Source organism: Phacochoerus africanus, chromosome 1, assembly GCF_016906955.1.
Source record: "Phacochoerus africanus isolate WHEZ1 chromosome 1, ROS_Pafr_v1, whole genome shotgun sequence".
Taxonomy (NCBI): Eukaryota; Metazoa; Chordata; class Mammalia; order Artiodactyla; family Suidae; genus Phacochoerus; species Phacochoerus africanus.
This window is the reverse complement of record NC_062544.1, coordinates 59,215,223-59,235,573: the sequence shown is the minus strand read 5'-3', so window position 1 is coordinate 59,235,573 and position 20,351 is coordinate 59,215,223.

Genomic DNA, 20,351 nt, shown 5'->3' with positions numbered 1-20,351 from the left:
GCTCAGTGGGTTAAGGATCTGGTGTTGCCGTGAGCTGTGGTGTAGGTTGAAGACATGGCTCGGATCCTGCATTGCTGTGGCTGTGGTGTAGGCCAGTGACTACAGCTCTGATTGGACCCCCTAGCCTGGGAACCTCCATATGCTTCGGGTGTGGCCGTAAAGAGACAAAAGACAAAAAAAAAAGTAGAAAGGTAAGTGGGGGCTGGTTGTAGGGTACACTAATGGCTTTGGGGATACATATTTTTTATGCTGTGTTGGAATTAATTTAGCCTAAGGCAAGGGTTCAAAAAATGTAGTTCCAGACCAGCAGCATCAGCATCACCTGGGAACTTGTTAGAAATGCAAATTCTCAGGCCCAACAAAGACTTTCTGAATCAGAAACTCAGAGGGTAGAGCCCAGCCATTGAAGTCTTTATAAGTTCTTGTAAGATTCTTTCTTTCTTTCTTTTGCTTTTTAGGGCCGCACCCGTGGCGTATGGAGTTTCCCAGGCTAGGGGTCTAATTGTAGCTACAGCTGCCGGCCTACACCACAGCCACAGCAACACCAGATCTGAGACACATCTGCAACCTACACCACAGCTCACGGCAATGACAGATCCTCAACCCATGGAGCGAGGCCAGGGATCGAACCCACAACCTCAGGGTTCCTAGTCGGATATGGTTCTGCTGTGCCACGAGGGGAACTCCTCTTAATAAGATTCTGATGCCTGTTAAAGTTGGAGAACTATGTGCCAAAAGCCAAGAGTACGATTCTTTCAAGGCATGTCCCACCTGTATGAGAATCACCTTGGGGTGGGCAGTGCCACACCTGCCTGTCCCTGGGGCCTTCCTCAGAGCGACAGAATCTGAACCTCTGAACCAGAGCCCAAGAACCTGATATTTGCAAACCAGCCCCACAGACTGGCTGGAACACAACTCTCACTGACTTAGCAGAGACAAGGCTGAAGGAAAACTGCCTAATTTTTACCAGAACTGATTTTTTGATAGAAGGAATTTTGGAAGGAGGCCTATAAATATATATTTCATCTAATTTCCACTATGAGTGACTGTCTATTTGCATTTTTACAGGGTCCTAGAAAACCATGAATTCTCTGCAAGATCACCAAGGAGATTCACCATTTCCCCCTCAAAGCCTCTTCCTGAATTCCTGATCTTTACAACTTACGGTGTGGAGTTGGGAAGTGGGATCAAGGTAGGTAACGAACTGAGTAAATAATTGCAAAGCACAATAAGAGCTTCTGGCAGAGTGAAGGCCCACATTGTAATTATCTAAGGGAAGTTTCATCTCCTGGTGGTTCCTAAGAGCATCTGGGTATGGAGTTTAGTTTTTCTCCCGGCTAAGCATATATTAAGGGACACCCGAAACTTAATTCCCTTAAGTAGTTACTCTAATCAGATGTCTTATTTTCTCAAGCTCTACAGCAAACTTGGGTTAAATAGAATGTGGCTGAATGTTAAATGGACCATAATTTGCCAGGCACTTCAAAATTATAGAGTATCCCAGACAGATCTGTGGGAGATGACATAAAATACATTGAGGGATCTAGTTTGTGTGTGTGAACCCAGAAAGTGAACACGAGTCTAGGATATTTTCTTTTTCTTTTTCTTTTCTTTCCTTTCTTCTCCTCTCCTCTCCTTTCTTTTTTTCTTTTCAAGGCCACACCTGCAGCATGTGGAAGTTCCTGGCTAAGCCATAGCCACAGCAACACTGGATCCAAGACAAAGCTTGCAGCAACACCAGATCCTTAACCCTACGAGCGAGGCCAGGCATCCTCAGGAACACTATGTTGGGTTCTTAATCCGCTGAGCCAACCCAGGAACTCCTAGTCTAGGATATTTAACTAGCAAGTGCTCTTGGCAATTTCCTGAGTAACTGTACATGAATGAGATGGGATGGCAGAAGTCAGGGGGGTGGGGTGGGGGGTACAGGGCAGAACTGGAAGAGGAGTGGAGCTTGAGGAGGAGAGGCTATTTGAATCTTGCAGTTTGTTTTTTACATTCTCTTCTTCCAAAAGGAAAATAGAAGCCAATATATATATACACACAAATCTTCTTCCAAAAGGAAAATAGAAGCTGTATATATGTATATACACACACACACACACACACACACACACACACACACACATAAATCTTAAAAACAGAATAAGAATAGAAAAGACTAGCTATTCTGCCTAGTTTGGTTAATGTCCTTACTTCGAAAATGGCTGGACTTTTATTTTCTGTGTTTTACCGTATGCTCTGGGACAAATGTTACCCTAAAATCAGAAAAAAGATAGGACTCACTCAATTTGGGACTCTTTCTCCCTGGTCTATTTGCCAGAAGCCATCTAAATTAAAAACGGTGTTTGTGATTAGATAAACTTAAAAGAAGTCCATGCTTCATTTGGAAGAACATTTCACATAATCAGAAAGTCTTTGAAACGTTCCAGCAAATTGATTTTCATTTAAGAGAAAAGCTGTTGTGGGCTTATGGGGTAGAGGAGGGGGATTCGGAGATGCCGCCTCAGGGACTTCAATCAGAAGTCTGTACTGCTTCTAGATACTCTATGGTCCCACTTGCATTGAGACATTAGTTTCTTAGCTGCTTGACAGAAAATGAAACTCCCCCACACAGTGCTTTAACCGATTCACAGATGTCAGAGGCACCTACAGAGAAGGTGGCCCAGAGAAGTGTGGGTGTTACCTAAAGGCACCAACACAGGTGGGAGGGCAGAGCTGGGTAGGAAACCCAGTCCTTGGACTTTAATCTAAAAGAAAAGTCTGCCTGTGACAGTTCAGAGACACATACCTGTTAAAAATTTTTTTATTGGAGTATAGTGGACTTACCATGTTGAGTCAGTTTCAGGTGTAGGGCAAACTGAAACAGTTGTGCATGTACATATATCCATTCCTTTTCAGATTCTTTTTCCATATAGGTTATCACACGGTAATGAGTAGAATTCCCTGTGCTACCGAAGGTCCGTGTTACCTGTCTGTTTTATATGTAGCCGCGTGTAAAAATCAATAACAACTCCTGAATTTATCCCTCCCCTCCATGTTTCTCCTTTGGCAAACCTAAGTTTGGTTTTAAAATCTTTGAGTCTGTTTCTGTTTTGTAAGTTCTATTGTATCATTTTTATTAGATTCCATGGATTAGTGATCTCATATGATATGTGTCTTTTGCTGTCTGACTTCATTTAATATGATAATTTCTAGGTCCAGCCATGCTGCTGCAAATGACATTATTTCCTGCTTTTTATGGCTGAGTAATATTTCATTGTATATGAGACCCTTTGAAGAAATCATTTGGGAAATACTTGCTTGTGCATTAATTGAGGAAAGTTCCAGCTGATTGTGTCTCCGGGGTCTTCGCTGTCCATGATAGTAATATTAGTCATGTTTCCCAAGTGGAAAGAAATGCCATTTCTGCTGACAAGGCAGTTGCAGTCTGGCCTATACTCACTGTCCAAAGGGAAGGAGCAGATTAAATAGATAGGTGCCTGCTGTGATTTTCTTGTCAAACCGGTGATTGAACATCACTTTAATATCTCATATCATCATGAATGCCTACTACCAAATTAAGCTACAATTTATTGTGAACCTTCCCCATGCGAAGCATTGTGTATGCTTGATCCAGTGGAAGGCTCCCCCCAAAAGATCTCCAGCCCCTATCCCTTGAAAATCTTCAAGTTAGAAAAGGAAGATAAACTATATGTGAGCAGTGATAATACAAAGCAGATTCTGAAAGATGTGGAGGAGGAGAAACAGTATCTCACAAAACATATCAGCACATGTAGGAAGTATGCTTACACACTCAGGCACACATACATTGAGTGGGTCATACATTTCTTTCCTTTTTTTTTAGGGCCATACCTGCAGCATATGGAGGTTCCCAGGCCAGAGGTCAAATCGGAGCTGTAGCTGCTGGCTTACACCACAGCTGCAGCAGTGCTGGATTGGAGCATCATCTGCAGCATACACCACAGCTCATGGCAATGCTATCATTAACCCACTGAACAAGGCCAGGGGTCGAACCCAAGTCCTCATGGATGCTAGTTTGGTTCGTTAGCACTGAGCCATGACAGGAACTCTGGGTTGGACACTTCTAACGCAAGTCTTGTTGATGCACCTGGTATATCTTCAGTACTTGTATCGTAATTTAACTGAAGGGGAGAGAGGCACTTTCTTCTGTGAACACCTGCTTATTAAGGTTGGATTAAAGCATATTCAGGAGGTCTGCTTATTATTCAAAGACACTAGGGGAGTTCCCATCATGGCGCAGTGGTTAACGAATCTGACTAGGAACCATGAGGTTGCAGGTTCGATCCCTGGCCTTGCTCAGTGGGTTAAAGATCTGGCGTTGCTGTGAGCTGTGGTGTAGGTCGCAGATAAGGCTTGCATCTGGTGTTGCTGTGGCTGTGGCGTAGGCCAGCAGCTACAATTCCGATTAGACCCCTAGCCTGGGAACCTCCATATGCCACAGGTGAGGCCTCAGAAAAGACAAAAAACAAAAACAAAAACAAAAAAAACCCCAAAAACCCAAGATACTAGAGAACTACCACATAAAACCTAGAACAAATTTTATTATACAAGCTTATGATCATTTAGAAATATTTTTCCCCAAATCCAGATGTGAGCACTCCTTGTTCACACAGGCGATAAATACATAAGTGGAAGGGTAACCATGCAGGACCCTATGAGGCCTTCCCAGATTGGACCCCCACTCCTGTCCTCTACCAGCCTTTTAATCTACAAAAAAACTTTAGTCAAAGAGCCAATTTAATCATAGAAGTGAAAAAAATACAGAGAAAAAGAAAAGAAAACAGCAGTGTTCCCGTCGTGGCTCCAGTGATTAACAAATCCGACTGGGAACCGTGAGGTTGCGGGTTCGACCCCTGGCCTCGAACTGTGGGTTAAGGACCCGGCGTTGCTGTGAGCTGTGGTGTAGGTCCCAGAGGTGGCTTGGATCCCACGTTGCTGTGGCTGTGGTGTGGGCTGGCGGCTATAGCTCTGATTGGACCCCTAGCCTGGGAACCTCTGTGTGCTGTGGATATGGCCGTAAAAAGACAAAAAAAAAAAAAAAAGTAGTGATAAAAATTCAGCCATTCACCAAAGTCAGGGACCGTCAGTTCTTCAAAGACTATAGATAATATTCTGAGCCATGTCCTTACAGCTGTTTTGCAGGTGCTGAAGTCCCCCCACCCCCCACCCCCAGTGGAAGAGGTCAACTGTATGCTGCCCCCCCCCCTCCAGGTAGACCCCAGACCAGTTGGAACCAGAAGGTTGACGCCGCTGACTCCCAGTGACCTCGCCACCCACCAATCAGGAAAGTGTCCATGAACTGATCACACCCTGCTCCTCAAACACTGTAAGACTCCTCACTAGCCCTTCCGAGGGGGTTGGGCCCAGTCCTTGAGTCGCTAGCCTGCTGTATTCCGCTCTTTGCCTGGCACCTAAAGCTACTTTTTCTGTTTCCTCCAACTCTGTCTCCGCGTTTCTATGTGGCATCAGTGTGCAGAGGCAGCTGATATTTCGGCAGCAAAAGTAAGGAATGTGAAACAGGCGATGAAACGGAAGTGCGGGTGGAGTCTAATGCGGTCCGCCTTGGGGTGGGAGTGAGGCGAACAGGGGAGGTGTTTGGGGAAGTCGTTCAGATCTTGTGGAGGGACAAGACATAAAAGGCATCTTCCTTCCGGGATCTCCATCTGCCCTGGGGAATGATGACTAATGCAGATGAGCAACCCCCGGGAGTCCAAAGTCGGAGAGCTCCCCACGGGGTGGGAGATGCAGTGATGGTCGCATGTTTCTAGGAGATGGGGTTTGAGCTGGGCTTTCAGGGAGAGGCGGGGGTGAGCCAGGCAGAGAGGAAGCCCATAATCCAGGCAGAGGAACACTCGTGCTTCTCTTCATCCACCAGCACCCATAGCATGTCGTGCATCACCCTTAAAGGGAGGGCATTGCCCTGTACTGTCCCAGGTTCTTTACAGGAGTCCACAGACCTGAAGGTGACATTCTCTCTAATGTTGATGAAACATCAGTATTTCATAACGTACTCCTAGTTGAGCCAAAGAGGATGCCTTTTTTTTTTTTTTTTTTTCCGCTAGTAAAGTAGGAGATAGCACATAATACTTGGTAATCAGGAGAAAAAACCTCTGTCACCCCAATTCCTCATTTATAAAAACTAATTGCTCAAAAACATAGAAAAACACTCCTGTGTATGGGCTCCATTTCCCTTCACCATTCTTTGCTTCTGAATGTTTAATTTTGTGTATTTAAAAGCAATGACTGTGATTCTGCTTCAAACAAGGATGCTTGCTACTATTTCTCGCTACACTGAATCTCCATGTGTTTTTCTTCCTACTCTTCAATAAATGAAATTGCAGGCATTAATAGTTAAATTGCAGTATTCTTGAAATAAAATATCATTACAAATACTTTATATTTTATAAAGTTATAGTGTTTCAAACACCCATACTCATTGACTATTGAAAGATAGTGCTGAGATTAAGAGATTCATTTCAATGTAGAATTATTATTCTTACAAGTTTAATGTCAGAGTCTGTTTTCCAAGACTAAGTATCTAACATTCTCCTTCTCATATTCTTTGCCTCCTAAGAAAAGGACTATCTTTTTTTTTTCTTTGCATTATAGTTTTTCTTGTTCAATGATATTAGTTCTGGAAAATATGTCTAGCTTAGTGATGATGAATGAGAACTCACTGAGGTAAAGACGGTGTCATATCTTCACTTTCTGTCTAAAGTTATATCAGTTTCAATAAGGGTGTGTCAGATGAATTCATTTATGACCTACTATACAATCTCAAGCAATATTACAATGAGCAGATTTCAGTGTTTGCCAATATGACAACATTTCCACGATGCGGCCCCACATCTCCACAGAAGGAGAATCCTCATTTGAGAATCAGGGATGTCACTTATTAGCAATTGAAAGAAATCTGTGTTTCAGACCCATTGCCATCACGATGACTTGCCACCGGGAAGATATCTACTCATCAGAACGCATTAAGGTGAGTGGCGAATGATGCGGTAGAATAAGGATCAAACCATTCTCCCCACTCCCAAATCTCTGAATTCTATGAGGAACAGATCATCCCACAGTCATCAAAGAATTCTTTGAGAATCAGCAGAGAAGGCCTGGAATGTACATGAGACTAACTGCTTAATTTGCCAACCTCGTGAACTGTGGAAATGCAGGGCCCTTTGCTCAAAAAGTATTAAGAATTTTAAGAGAGCAGGAGCAGGGCATTAAACCAAGGAGCCTGGGGACCTTCTAAGTGCGGGGTCCTTGTCTTTATTTGCAAAACAGGGTAATTGTTAGCTGGCCAGCCTCTGAGCAATCTTCTAAATTCAACACCCACCATTCTCATTCTCATTTTTGTCTTATATGGTCTCCTTCTAGACACTTACCAGATTAAGAGATGATTTCCCCTAAAGAGATTTCGCCCACCCACTCCTTATTGATATTTCTTTCCTGAGCACTGCTTTTCTCATGCTTTCTCAGAGACATCTATGTTTCTTCCTTTTCCTTAACTCCTTTGTTCAACAAGCACTAAGGCTTGTCCCTTACACTGTTTTTATGTTTACTTACTCCTTACCATGCTATGGCCAAAGACCACACTCCAGGTTCTAGTTTGCTATGACAATCTTTTTAAAATTAACAACAATCTTTTTTTCTTTTTTTTTTTTTTCGGTCTTTTTAGAGCCACACTCGCGGCATATGGAGGTTCCCAGGCTAGGGGTCTAATGAGAGCTACAGCTGCCGGCCTACGCCACAGCCACAGCAACTTGGAATCCTTAACCCACTGACTGAGGCCAGGGATCGAACCCACAACCTCATGGTTCCTAGTTGGATTTGTTTCTGCTGTGACACGATGGGAACTCCTAAATTAACAACAACCTTTTTTAACTTAAACTTACTGTCTGCATCAATTACCTAATGCTGTATCATCCCCAAATTTATTATCTTCATGGTTTTTTTGCTTGTTTGTTTATTTTTTGTTTTTGTCTTTTTAGGGCTGCTCCGGCAGCATATGGAGGGTTCTGGGCTAGGGGTCAAATTGGAGCCGTAGCCGCTGGCCAGGGACTGAACCTGAGTCTCATGAATACTAGTCAGATTCATTTCCACTTAGCCACGATGAGAACTCCTCTTCATGGTTTTTGTGTCTAAGAAATTTTTCTTTTTTTTGATCTTTTCAGGGCTGCACCTGTAGCATATGGTAGTTCTCAGGCTAGGGGTCGAATCAGAACTGCTGCTGCTGGCCTATACCATGGCCATAGCAACACCAGATCTGTGACCTACTCTGTGCCTTGCTGGAATGCCAGATCCTTAACCCACTGAGCAAGGCCGGGGATCAGACTTGCATCCTAATGGATACTACTCAGTTTCTTAACCTACTGAGCCAAAATAGGAACTCCTACAAACACATTTTAAACCGTTACATTGTCTTTTTCTTCATTATAAGCCACCTCCTATGTTCCTTCCAAATTCACCTTCTTAAAGCAAGGCTTTAGTTGCTTCAGTTCCCTGGTGGGAAAATATAAGTGATTGTTAAGTATAAAAGAACAAGTAAGAACCTCCCTTCTTGTTCTACTCAACCCATCTGTAATCTACCATACTTCTGGACCTTGTCATCCTCTCTAGCCACGGGTAACCACTCCCCAACCCCGGACACACCTGGATCATTCTCAGGTCTGGACATCCTGCCTTTGTCCTACTGTTCCTCTCACTTCGGATGCCCTCTGCTTTAGTGTTTTCCAGTTTCCAAACAAAATGCATTTAGCCAGCCTTTCAAATGTTCTGTGGAAAGGCTTCCAGAATACAAAAATATACCATCGTTTCCTACTTACTTCTGGTTTCTTAGCCATTCACTGGTGATTTATTAGACAGTCACCTTCAAGAGTCTAGGCAATGTGTTGAGAGGTGGGGATGTGAATTGTTTGAGCGTTAGGAGTATTCCAATGCTCATAGATCCTTCTTTCCCATTTCCTTCTCGAAGAGCCCTTAGGAGTCCCCTTCCCTGGGCCTAGCCTAGTGCCAGGCATAGGGTGGACATTCATTAAATTCTCAGTGATGGCAAAAGCAAGGAAAGATGATCATATCAATAGGCGAGGCTAATTCTCTCTATTTAGAAAAGTCATTTTGCTTTTTTTTTTCCCCCTTAAAAAAAGGGTAGCTACTTTGCAGCGTTTGAGAGAATTAAATCTATTTTCTCTTTAACTGGAATTATAATGCTCAAATGTTAATCTGATTACAACAGCAAAATGGTAATAGCTTCAAAGTAATAGCTTCAAATTGATAATTGGTTTTCTGCTCCCCTCTTCAGCCCACCCTCTAAGCATATACCTGGTTATAATAATGTCATCCTGACCTGACCTATTTTTTTGACACTACAGTTAATATTATTAGGAAAGAGACCCCTTCTGAAAGCTTTGTGAGCCCTACCTCTGCCTACACATTCCTGAAGTTGGCTGTCAAATGCTCCAAATGCCTCTTGTTTTGATTTTCTGTAGATACAGAAGGAGACAAAGGAGCAGATCTCTACAGAGCAACATTTTAGCTGGCAGAGCGCTGCCTTTGTAAATGTTCACTAAAAGCTTAGGAACTCATCATGAGTCTAACTCCAGGAAAACCTTGTGCCACATGGGTCTGAATCATTCCTCCCAAGAAACAAAACAAGGTGCTAAACAAAAATTGTCTGATGCGGAAGGAATGTGATGTGATGCATCACGAAACACAAGGAATCTTCTGTAGGGTAGGCTTGGGGTTTTGTTTTTTAAAGTCTATACCTAAGATGAGCATCAATTAATAGGGGAACATGGCATTATTTGACTTAGGGGAAAAAAACCTAGAATTAGGGATGGATCCTCCAGGCAACTGAAGAAAGAATCTTGTCTAATGTGCTAGATGAGCAGGCTGGGTTGGGTCCTTATTGCTAAAAGACAGACAGAGATCAGAAGTATGGGTACTTCTGAAGTTAAGCTTCTCTACCAGAGCCAAAGACAGTGCCTATGTCTTCTGATTTCCACCCTGGGCGGGGCTATGTGGCTAGCTGGTCCATACTAAACTTTATCTTGTGAAAAAAATCAACCATCCAACTAAGAAATGACTGAATGTTCTCTTAATGTTCTGCCTTCACAAAGGCAATGTGGAGTTGAGGTATTTAGTTTTTCAAAATGTATCCTTTCAAGCTTAAACTGCCTTAGAGTTGGATATGGAGTAAGTTTCTTCTGCTTCTTCTCTTTCTCCTTCTCCTTCTTCTTCCTCTTCTTCTTCTTCTGGTCTTGTTAGGGATGCACCTGCAGCATATGGAAGTTCCCAGGCTAGGGGTCGAATGGGAGCTACAGCTGCCAGCCTACACCACAGCTACAGCAATGCCAGGTCAAGTCCTGTCTGAGACCTACACCACAGCTTGTGGCAACACCAGATCCTTAGCCCAATAAGCAAGGCCAGGGATCGAACTTGAGTCCTCATGTTTGCTAGTCCGGTTCATTACCACTGAGCTATGACAGCAACTCCTGGAGTAAATTTCTCGATTATGTAAGAGCTGAATATTTGAAAAATTGGAAGGTGGGCTTTTAAAAATCTTTAAAAAATACAAAAAAATTTTAAGGTAGATTCTCATTAAATGGAGAAGATTATATACATATAATAATATATTATATTCTTTTTCTGGAGGTAGCAGGAAGTACTCAAAACTTCTTTCAGAGAATGACTTGATGAAGAGCATAGAAGTGACCAGCCTTGCACCATTTGTAAGAACATGTCATGATTCCTGTGGCTCTTCTCTTTCTCTGAAGACTGACTGCTGACTGCCTGCATATGCTGAGTTGTGTAAAGGTCCTCATGAGCAGATAACCAACTGTAGGTCAAGCTACAGAAACACACGATGCACATCCTTGCAGGCATTGAATAACCAATCTTGTAATATGGAGGGAGTGGGACATCCTGGGCTGCCCTTCATCCATGGTTGGAGAAGCAGGAGCTTGGCTGCTTGGAAGGAGTGTTGCCCATGGCGCCTCTGCAGGGCTGGGGAACTCTGGCTTCTGATCTTGGGCTCCAGCCATGGCTTCCTCCTCTCCACACAGTTATTTGGCCATAGAGGCAATATTCCCTGGGGACGTATGATAAAAGTATTCAAACATTTTCTTTTTCAAACTTTTTTGAACTAACATAAGAGGAAAGTCATCTGGGGACTCACAGTTAATGTACATATGTATTACATATAATATACATATATTTGTATATGTATGTATAGAAAAATATGTATACACACATGTTTTTAGTTGGCAGTAGCGCAGATAAGAGTTTATAGTAAATTTGAGGTGTAGTGTAATTATTGCTTCATTCTTCTCCCTCCCACTGATCACCTTCTTGACAATCCTTACTAAGCAATACATCAAGGCCCATGTCATTGCATGATCCCAGATACCTGGGGTGACACAGGGTGATGCAGTGAACTAGGGTTCTGTGACTCCCCTGCTGCTAATAATCATTTAATACTTTTAACTCTAATAATTTTTTTTTTGTCTTTTTGCCATTTCTTGGGCCACTCCAGAGGCATATGGAGGTTCCCAGGCTAGGGGTCGAATCGGAGCTGTAGCCACCGGCCTACGCCAAAGCCACAGCAAGGGCAGGGATCAAACCCGCAACCTCATGGTTCCTAGTCAGATTTGTTAACCACTGCGCCACGACGGGAACTCCAACTCTAATAATCTTGAAGGAAGCAGTAAAAGGAGATCACAAAAGAAGCCCACTGGGACCTATACACCTTGCAGAGGCAGGTCTCCTTCCTACTCTGGCACCAGCTAATTGTTTGACTCTAATTGAGCTCTAATTTAATCTGTGGTTCACTTTCCTCCATAGAATTAGGGAAATGGGCTAGATGATCTCAAAAGTCCCTTCTCCATAATCTTGTGAATTTATAAAGTCACATAAAGCTTTTTTTTTTTTTTAACTTTTATATCCCCGTTCTTCATGATTATTAAGAGAATTTTTCTTTAATGAAGAAACTTCCCAATGGTTAAGTTTAATTCACTTCATTTTTACCATGAAATATTCTGACCATTACTTTTCGGAAAGGCTGTCACGAAAACCAAACAAATCCCATCCCCATGGAATAAACATGGATTAAGTAAGGGAACCCACATAACGTGCTTCTGATGGTCTCAAGCACTTAGTAAGTTCTCAGTAAGTGAAGACAATCCTTCTTGTTAGTATCACAATAACTTATTCATTCATAAATATCAGTGGGTAAGCCATCTTAGGACAACAGATAAATGTTGAACAAGACAGACAAGTTTTTATAATCTTCACTATCACTATTTCCTGAGCCATTGTGATTCCCAACCTGACCCAGGCCATTTTAGAAGCTGATGAGCAAATGTTCATGACCGGAAATACCCTTCTCCCTTGGGTCCTACCCTGTTAAGGATAAAGGATGGGGAGGGGGAGACTGCATCCAAGCAAAGAATCCTCTCTTGCTCTGATTCTGCAAGTCCCATGCCCAGTTTCACATGTTTCTGATTCCACAAAGTCCACTCCAGGCTGATGTTAATGTCTTTTGTCTTCTCCCCCTTTCAAAGAGGCTCACCTAAAGTAATGTGACTACCCTCCCGTCAAATAATTTACTTGTGTGTTTTTTTTTTGCTTTTTTTTTTTTTTTTTTTTTTCAGTCCCTTGAAGAGCTAAGTAATAATCACAAAGTGCAGCCAGTATTGCTGGGAAGTTGTATGGACTCATCCTGGTTAATCATTCTGTACTTCCTGGATTCAAGTTATACACAAAATAAAGTGATCCCTCACATTTAGAAAAAACTTTAATTTGGTCACGTCAAGAACGGAAAATCTTGCAGGGAGAAATTGCTAATGTTCTCAGGGACAAAGTGGCCTAGTAAACCTGGTTCTACAATTTCTGTGGTTTTCTAGTTAGGTCTTTGAAAGTTCAAAGCAGGAAATGTATCCTTTCCTTCCCAGTGAGATACTCATTAGGGTTTTCCTTAGCATTTAAAACGCATTGAGTAACACATAATACAATCTGATTTCTCAACTTGCTTCAATAGAGGCGAACATTTTGCCTCATATGTTGGAATTCAGCTCCTAGGAGCAGCTTAATCCAATTAGAAGTTTCTGTGGATGTGTAGATGGGCTCCAAATTATACCAGATGTGGATTTTCTTCTATTTTTTCCAGTCAGAAACCTGGGAGGATTGGAAAGATGGCACATGGGAGGAAGAATTTTTTTTTCTGCTTCACTGCAAATAATGCCAGTGCAAGGTAAGAAAGGGAGCATCTGTGATGACATGAAACGATTTCAGTAACCAAAAGGAACAGAATTTCCCTTTTGTTGTACAGAGATGCCAACAGAGGCTGTAAAGACCTTTTTCTTAAAAAGGACAGACATAACAAGATGAGTTATGAGCACTTTAGAAAGAGTACAAAAGACAAACTTTTATGATGAAATGTTCTGGCTCCCATCGGAATATCTGCACTTAGTCTGTCAAAGCTGCATACCTCTTAGTACAGTTGAGGCAAGACATTCTCATGACTTTTGCTCTGCCCTTCTCCTAAACCCAAATGTTAATTAACTGTGCTGCTTGTTGGACTTACCTACTCCCTCCTATAGATGGGTCGTACTAATTTCAAGAAGAAGCAAAGGGGCTTTATTACGCTCTTGGTGGAATGATAGGAAAAAAAGAAAAAGAGTTGGAAAGACATAGAGACAAAGGTCCTTGAACCTGGACAGATTTTGCTTCTTTGCATGCCCACTTCACTACTGTTTTGCCATTGATCATTCACTTATTGAATGTATAGTTTGCCATAAGCTGTAGGGATGCAGAAAATGAATACAGGAAGGCAGAAAAATTATGTAAATAATATAATGCAATATAATATTCTTTCAATCAAGCATTCGTTTATAAACTTCTACTAAATTCCTACTATAATCTATTTTTGTGCTAAGTGCTAAGTGCAATATAAAGATTAATGATAGTCCTATCATTAAAAATATTAAAAATAATACAGATAAAAACGCTTGGACTCTTAGGAAGGAAAGAGGAGTGTAAATAATCAGGGAAAACCATTTTTTAAACGGCAGACTGCATTCTGATAAAGGAAGTAAAATTATATAAAGAGGTTAGTGCAAAAATTATGTTCAATCCATACTGGACACAAAGTAAATAGGAGTTCCGGTTGTAGCTCAGTGGTTAACGAATCAGACTAGTATCCATGACGGACCTGGGTTTGATCCCTGGCCTCGCTCTGTGGGTTAAGGATCCGGCGTTGCCCTGAGCTGTGGTGTAGGTCGCAGACGCGGCTTGTATCCCGAGTTGCTGTGGCGGTGGTGTAGGCCGGCAGCTGTAGCTCCGATTTGACCCCTAGCCTGGGAACTTCTATATGCCATGGGTGCGGCCCTAAAAACACAAAACAAATAAATAAATAAATTAATTAATTAATTAAAGTAAATAAAATATTTATTTTTTTGGCATGTGAAAGTTCCCAGGCTGGTGATCATACCTGAGCCACAGCAGTGACAGTGCTGAATCCTTCACCACTAGGCCACCAGGGAACAACCAAAAAAATACGTATTGAAAATAAAAACAGGAACCATCATTTTTATGGAAAAAAATGTTTGCTTATATTTGTCCCTCAACTAAACATAGAATTATTTTAAAAATTCACCAGCTGTAGAGTAACTATGGATAATAGTTATCCAAAGTTTCCCAAACTAGGAGTTCCTGTCATGGCTCCGTGGTTAACGAATCTGACTAGGAACCATGAGGTTGTGGGTTCGATCCCTGGCCTCGCTCAGTGCATTAAGGATCTGGTGTTGCCGTGAGCTGTGGTGTAGGTTGAAGATGCGGCTTGGATCCCATGTTGCTGTGGCTGTGGTGTAGGCCTGCGACTACACCTCCGATTGGACCCCTGGCCTGGGAACCTCCGTGTGCCCAGGGAGCGGCCCTAGAAAAGGCAAAAAGACAAACAAACAAGTGTCCCAAACTAAGTAAACAAAGGACATAATATATAGAAACAAGAAGGCAACAAAAGTACATGTAAATTTTAAGAAATCTCTGTGAAATGAGGCACAGTATTAATAAATTTTCATTATGGTTACAAATAGGGGATTAGCGGTGGGAGGAAAAAAACTGAATGACTTATAATTAAGCTCTCTTTTTAAAACAACACTCTTTTTAAAACAATTAAACCATTGTTAACAATTTAAGCAATTAAATATTCTATAAAGGTTTTGGATTTAAAGAAAACAACAAAAAAATCCCTGTGGAAAGGGGTTCTTGCAACTCTCTCCCAAGTCCGCCATCAAGCTCTGCCCTGCATGAAAAACCCGTTTCATTGGACCCTACCCTTATCCTACCTACTCAATACTGGAAAAAATTCTGATTCTTTCAAAAAAAATTTTTTAAACAAAATTTTAGATTTTGAAATAATTTTAGACGTACAGAAAAGTTGCAAGATAATACAGAGAATTCCCATATACTCTTTACTCAGCTTCCTCTAATGTTAATATCATACATAATCAAAACATGTTGGTCAATCCCCTAAATTAACATTGGATTTCACAATTTTTTTTTTTTTTTATCGTTTTGCCATTTCTTGGGCTGCTCCCACAGCATATGGAAGTTCCCAGGCTAGGGGTCAAATCAGAGCTGTAGCCACTGGCCTACACCAGAGCCACAGCAACATGGGATCCGAGCCACGTCTGCGACCTACATCACAGCTCACGGCAACGCTGGATCCTTAACCCACTGAGGAAGGCCAGGGATTGAACCTGTGTCCTCATGGATGCTAGTCAGATTCGTTAACTGCTGTGCCACGATGGGAACTCCGGATTTCACAATTTTTAAAGTATATGCCTTTTAATGGTCGTTTCCAAATTGTGATAAAATACACATACATTTAATTCATATAAATTTCTCATTAGTGACATTCAGTACATTCATGGTGTTGTACAACCATCTCTCTCTAGTTCCGGAATGGCTTAATCACCTCAAAAGGAAACCCCTTACCCATTAGGCCACCAATCTCCAACACCCCCTTTTCCCAGTCCCTGATAACCGCTATAATAGGACTACACAGTTTCTGTTTCAAGATTCAACTCAGGGGTTGCCCAATTTAGTCATTATTCTGATATATTTCACTTAAAACAGATGTTCTTTCTGAAATCTGGATATTTAAAAATCATAAACAGAGAAGATTATATATAATTTTACAAAAGATTCCACTATATCGTCTTATTAAACATGTCTCCCTTTTATTTTTTTGCCTTTTATTTTTTATGTTTTTGGTCTTTTTGGGGCTGCACCCATGGTATATGGAGGTTCCCAGGCTAGGAGCCACACCACAGCTACAGCAACGCAGGATTGGAGCTGCATCTGTGGCCTACACCACAGCTCACAGCAACGCCAGATCCTTAACCCACAGAGCGAGGCCAGGGATTGAACCTGAAACCTCATGGTTCCGAGTTGGATTCATTTCCACTGCACCACGATGGGAACTCCTCAGTCTCCTCTTATGTGATCAAAGTATTATTCAAACCTTCAGAATAAATCTCTAGTTTAAAACTTGTTTCACTGGAAACCAACTACTTAGAACTTCGATTAAATTGTTTATTTTTCTCCATAGAGAAAAGAGTCAAGTCACAAGAAAACCCCCCCACTGATTTCAGGGCTTTATTTATTTACACAGTTATTCACATTTACATATTTATTTACACATTTACAAAGCAGATGGTGTCTGGCCAGTCTTCTTCCTTCTTCTACTTTCCTTCTTCCCGTCCTTGTCTGAGCTCATAAATATTTACTGAACACCAACTGTGTTCCAACCTTTGCCACATGCCAGCAAGACAGTGATGACCAAGGCAGGTGAGCTTGTGGGCCTGATGAAGGTTATGGTCTGTTTGAAGCATAAACAAGCCCGCAGGGAATTCCAGTATTGTCCTGCCCCAGGGAAAGCCTGGAGTGCTCAGGGAGCACAAAGGAGATAGGCCTTGCTCCACTTTGGAGGTTAGGGCAGTGACGTCAAAGCTGAGATCTGGGGCCATCAGTAGCAGTTGCCAGCCAAAGAAGGCAGAAGAGTCTTCTACCTGGAGGGCATCGCATGTGTGAAGGCTCGGGTATAAGGGAAAGAACATGATCTTTGAGGAATTGTAAGAACTTAGATACAATTGAGATGCTAGTCTGGATAGGTGGGAGGGGCAAGACAAGAATGGAGACAGAAGACTGACTGACTGGAAGGCTCTTAAGAGTTATCCAAGCTAGGGACGCTTTGACTTTGAACTGTAGTAGTGGCAGTGGTGATGGAGCATAGAAGCTGATCTCCAAATTTAAAAGGGAGGATTAAGAGGTGGCTTTGAATAGTGAGTGTGTGTGAGTGTGTGTGTGTGTGTGTGTGTGTGTGTGTGTGTGTGTGTGTGTGTGGTGGGGCTGTAGGGAAAGGAGAAGGGGAAGTACAGCATGGCCTTAGAATTTCTGGTTTGGGCAATTCTAAGGGTATGATGATGCCTGAGAAGCAGAACACAGAAGGAGAAGGAGCAGGAGAGATTGTGTGAATTCCATTTAGTGAGAAATTAGAGTCAAATGACTAGTGGAGAGTTGGTGAGATGGTTCTGAAAATGAGAAGGAATATCAGAATTGGGGATGCACAAGTGGCAGTGTGAAAGTGATTATTAGAGCTATGAGAGTGAAGGAGTCCACACAAGAAACATGGTGGAGAATAAGACCAGAAGTTAGCTGACTACCTGTCCATTCTGGCCATAAGTAGGCAACAACTGCATATGCAATGAGCTGCCCATATTCTCTCCTCCGGGGTCTCTCCTCATCTGCAGAGATTTCAGATTCTGTGTCCCCTCATGGCCCCCTCAGTGTGTTGTAGGAAGGGTTGCTTGGGAGAACTATCCAGATGCCAGGTGGCACAAGCTCTGCCTCCATCTGAGATCAGCTCCAGTCACACAAAAAGCATGTTTGGGGGAGTTTCAGCAGTGGCCCAGGGGGGCAATAATCTGGCTTGTTTCTGTGGTGTTGCTGATTCAATCAATACCCGGCTTGGGCTTGGTGGAGTGGATTAAGGATCCGGTGTTGCTGCAGCTGTGGTGTAGCCTGGCCCAGAAACTTCCACATGCCATGGGTGTGGTTGAAAAAAAAAAGAAAAAAAATATGTTTGGGTAGAATTCCCTGTGCTATACAGCAGGTCCCTGTTGGCCAGTCATTCCATATATTAGAGTGCATCTGCCAATTCCAACCCCCTCAGTCCCACCTCCCTGCCCCCTCATCTGTCCCCTTTGGTAACTAAAAGTTTGTTTTCAAAGTCCGTGAGTCTGTTACTGTCCTGCAAATAATTTCATTTTATTCTTTTTTTTTTTAGATTTCATATGTAAGTGATGTCATATGATGTTTACCTTTCATTGTCTGACTAAATTCACCATCTATGTGTGAAAAGAATTTGAAAGAGCATTAAGGTGTGTACATGTATAACCGAATCACTTGTTATACAGCCGAAATTATCACAACGTTGTAAATCTACTCTAGGTCAATAAAACTTTAAAAAATGAAAAAACAAACAAACAAAAAAACCCAAAATATTTCTTATTATAGAGCATTTGGAAAATTCAGAAAAGTATAAAATATTTGACAGGAATTATCTGTAATACCAATATTCAGTCATGTTTATCAAACTTTTAATGGCAATTCTTCCTTGTTTTTTTCTTGTATATAGGTGGTGGTTGTTACAAAAATGGCATGGAGTTCCCATCGTGGCGCAGCAGAAATGAATCTGACTAGGAACCACGAGATTGCAGGTTCGATCCCTGGCCTTGCTCAGTGGGTTAAGGATCTGGCGTTGCTGTGAGCTGTGGTGTGGGTCGCAGACGCAGCTCGGATCCTGTTGCTGTGGCTCTGGCGTAGGCCGGTGGCCACATCTCTGATTCGATCCCTAGCCTGGGAACCTCCATATGCCGAGGGAGTGGCCGTAAAAAAAAAAAAAAAGACAAAGAGACAAAATAAATAAAAAAAATAAATAAAAAATGGCATGATTCCATACATGTGTGCTTGTATCGCTTTAACAATTTATATATCAAATGTCGATATTGATATATATTTTCCATCTTTTATAATAAGCCCCAGGTATTAGTTAGGATGATGCTACCTACTATTAAAAATATGCTGCCAAAAAAAAAAAAAGAAGCAGGCTTGGCCCAGTGCTTCCCTGGGGTGCAACAGAGGTGTAGATAGTTGCGGAAGGAGTCAGACTGTTTGGACTCAAGCTGCTTTGAAAGTTGAGGACTGTCCCTCAGATTGTCCTGTCAGTCCCATTCAGGTATCAGGTTTTAAACTAGCGAGAGAAGATAGGGTTACTTCTGCCTCCGTTCCTCGTAGAATTACTCACCCCTTTTCTCTTCCTCTCTCACAGTATGCAGACCATTAGCACAAAGTGCAGGACTTTTTTCTTTCTTTCTTCTTATGGCCACACCTGCGGCATATGGAAGTTCCCAGGCTCGGGGTCAAATTGGAGCTGCAGCTGCTGGCCTACGCCACAGCCACAGGAATGCTGGCTCCCTTACCCACTGAGCAAGGCCAGGGATTGAACCTGCATCCTTATGGACACTATGTCGGGTTCTTAACCCGCCAAACCACAACAGGAACTCCCGGATTTTTCATTAAAACTACACTTCAAATTGCTATAGAAAAAAAAAAAAAGCCAATGGCAAATGTGTATGTGTATGAAGGTGGGTCTCTGTTTAGATGTTGTGAGAAGGGAACAGCACTTGCTAAATATAAAACCAAGCAAGTTACACAGAATAGCAAATAAAACTACCCACCTTTATTTCCTGAAAAACCTCATACTTTTTGAAAACTATTGAAAAGAAGAAAAAGATTCATTAGAAACACAGCGGAAAATAACAATCAGCAGAAAGAGTAGCCCTCTACAGGCCATAAAATCCCCCCAGCAAAGCCCAGATGAGGTCTAGAACAATTCTCTCGGGACTTTTGTCCAAACCAGAGTTTAGACATTCATTTGGGGGAAAATGGCTTGAAAATAAGGTGTGCATTATTGCAAAGCTGTATAATTCAGGTTGGAAAACAAGAAAGATACACAGTTAAATCAATTGAAAGTACAAGCATGTGATGAAATGCCCTGGGGATAACTAAAAGCAAAGACGAAAAAAAAAAAAAAAATCCTTAGAAAAATGGACTATGCCAGAAAATGGTCAGCAAACTGGGATTCTGTTCACAGGACATCAACACTTAAAGTACCTTGTCTTTTGAATTCCTATCTAAGGAAGAAAGACGCATACACACACAATCCAATACTGCGAGCAAAGGTGAGCGTGAGCTTAAAGCAT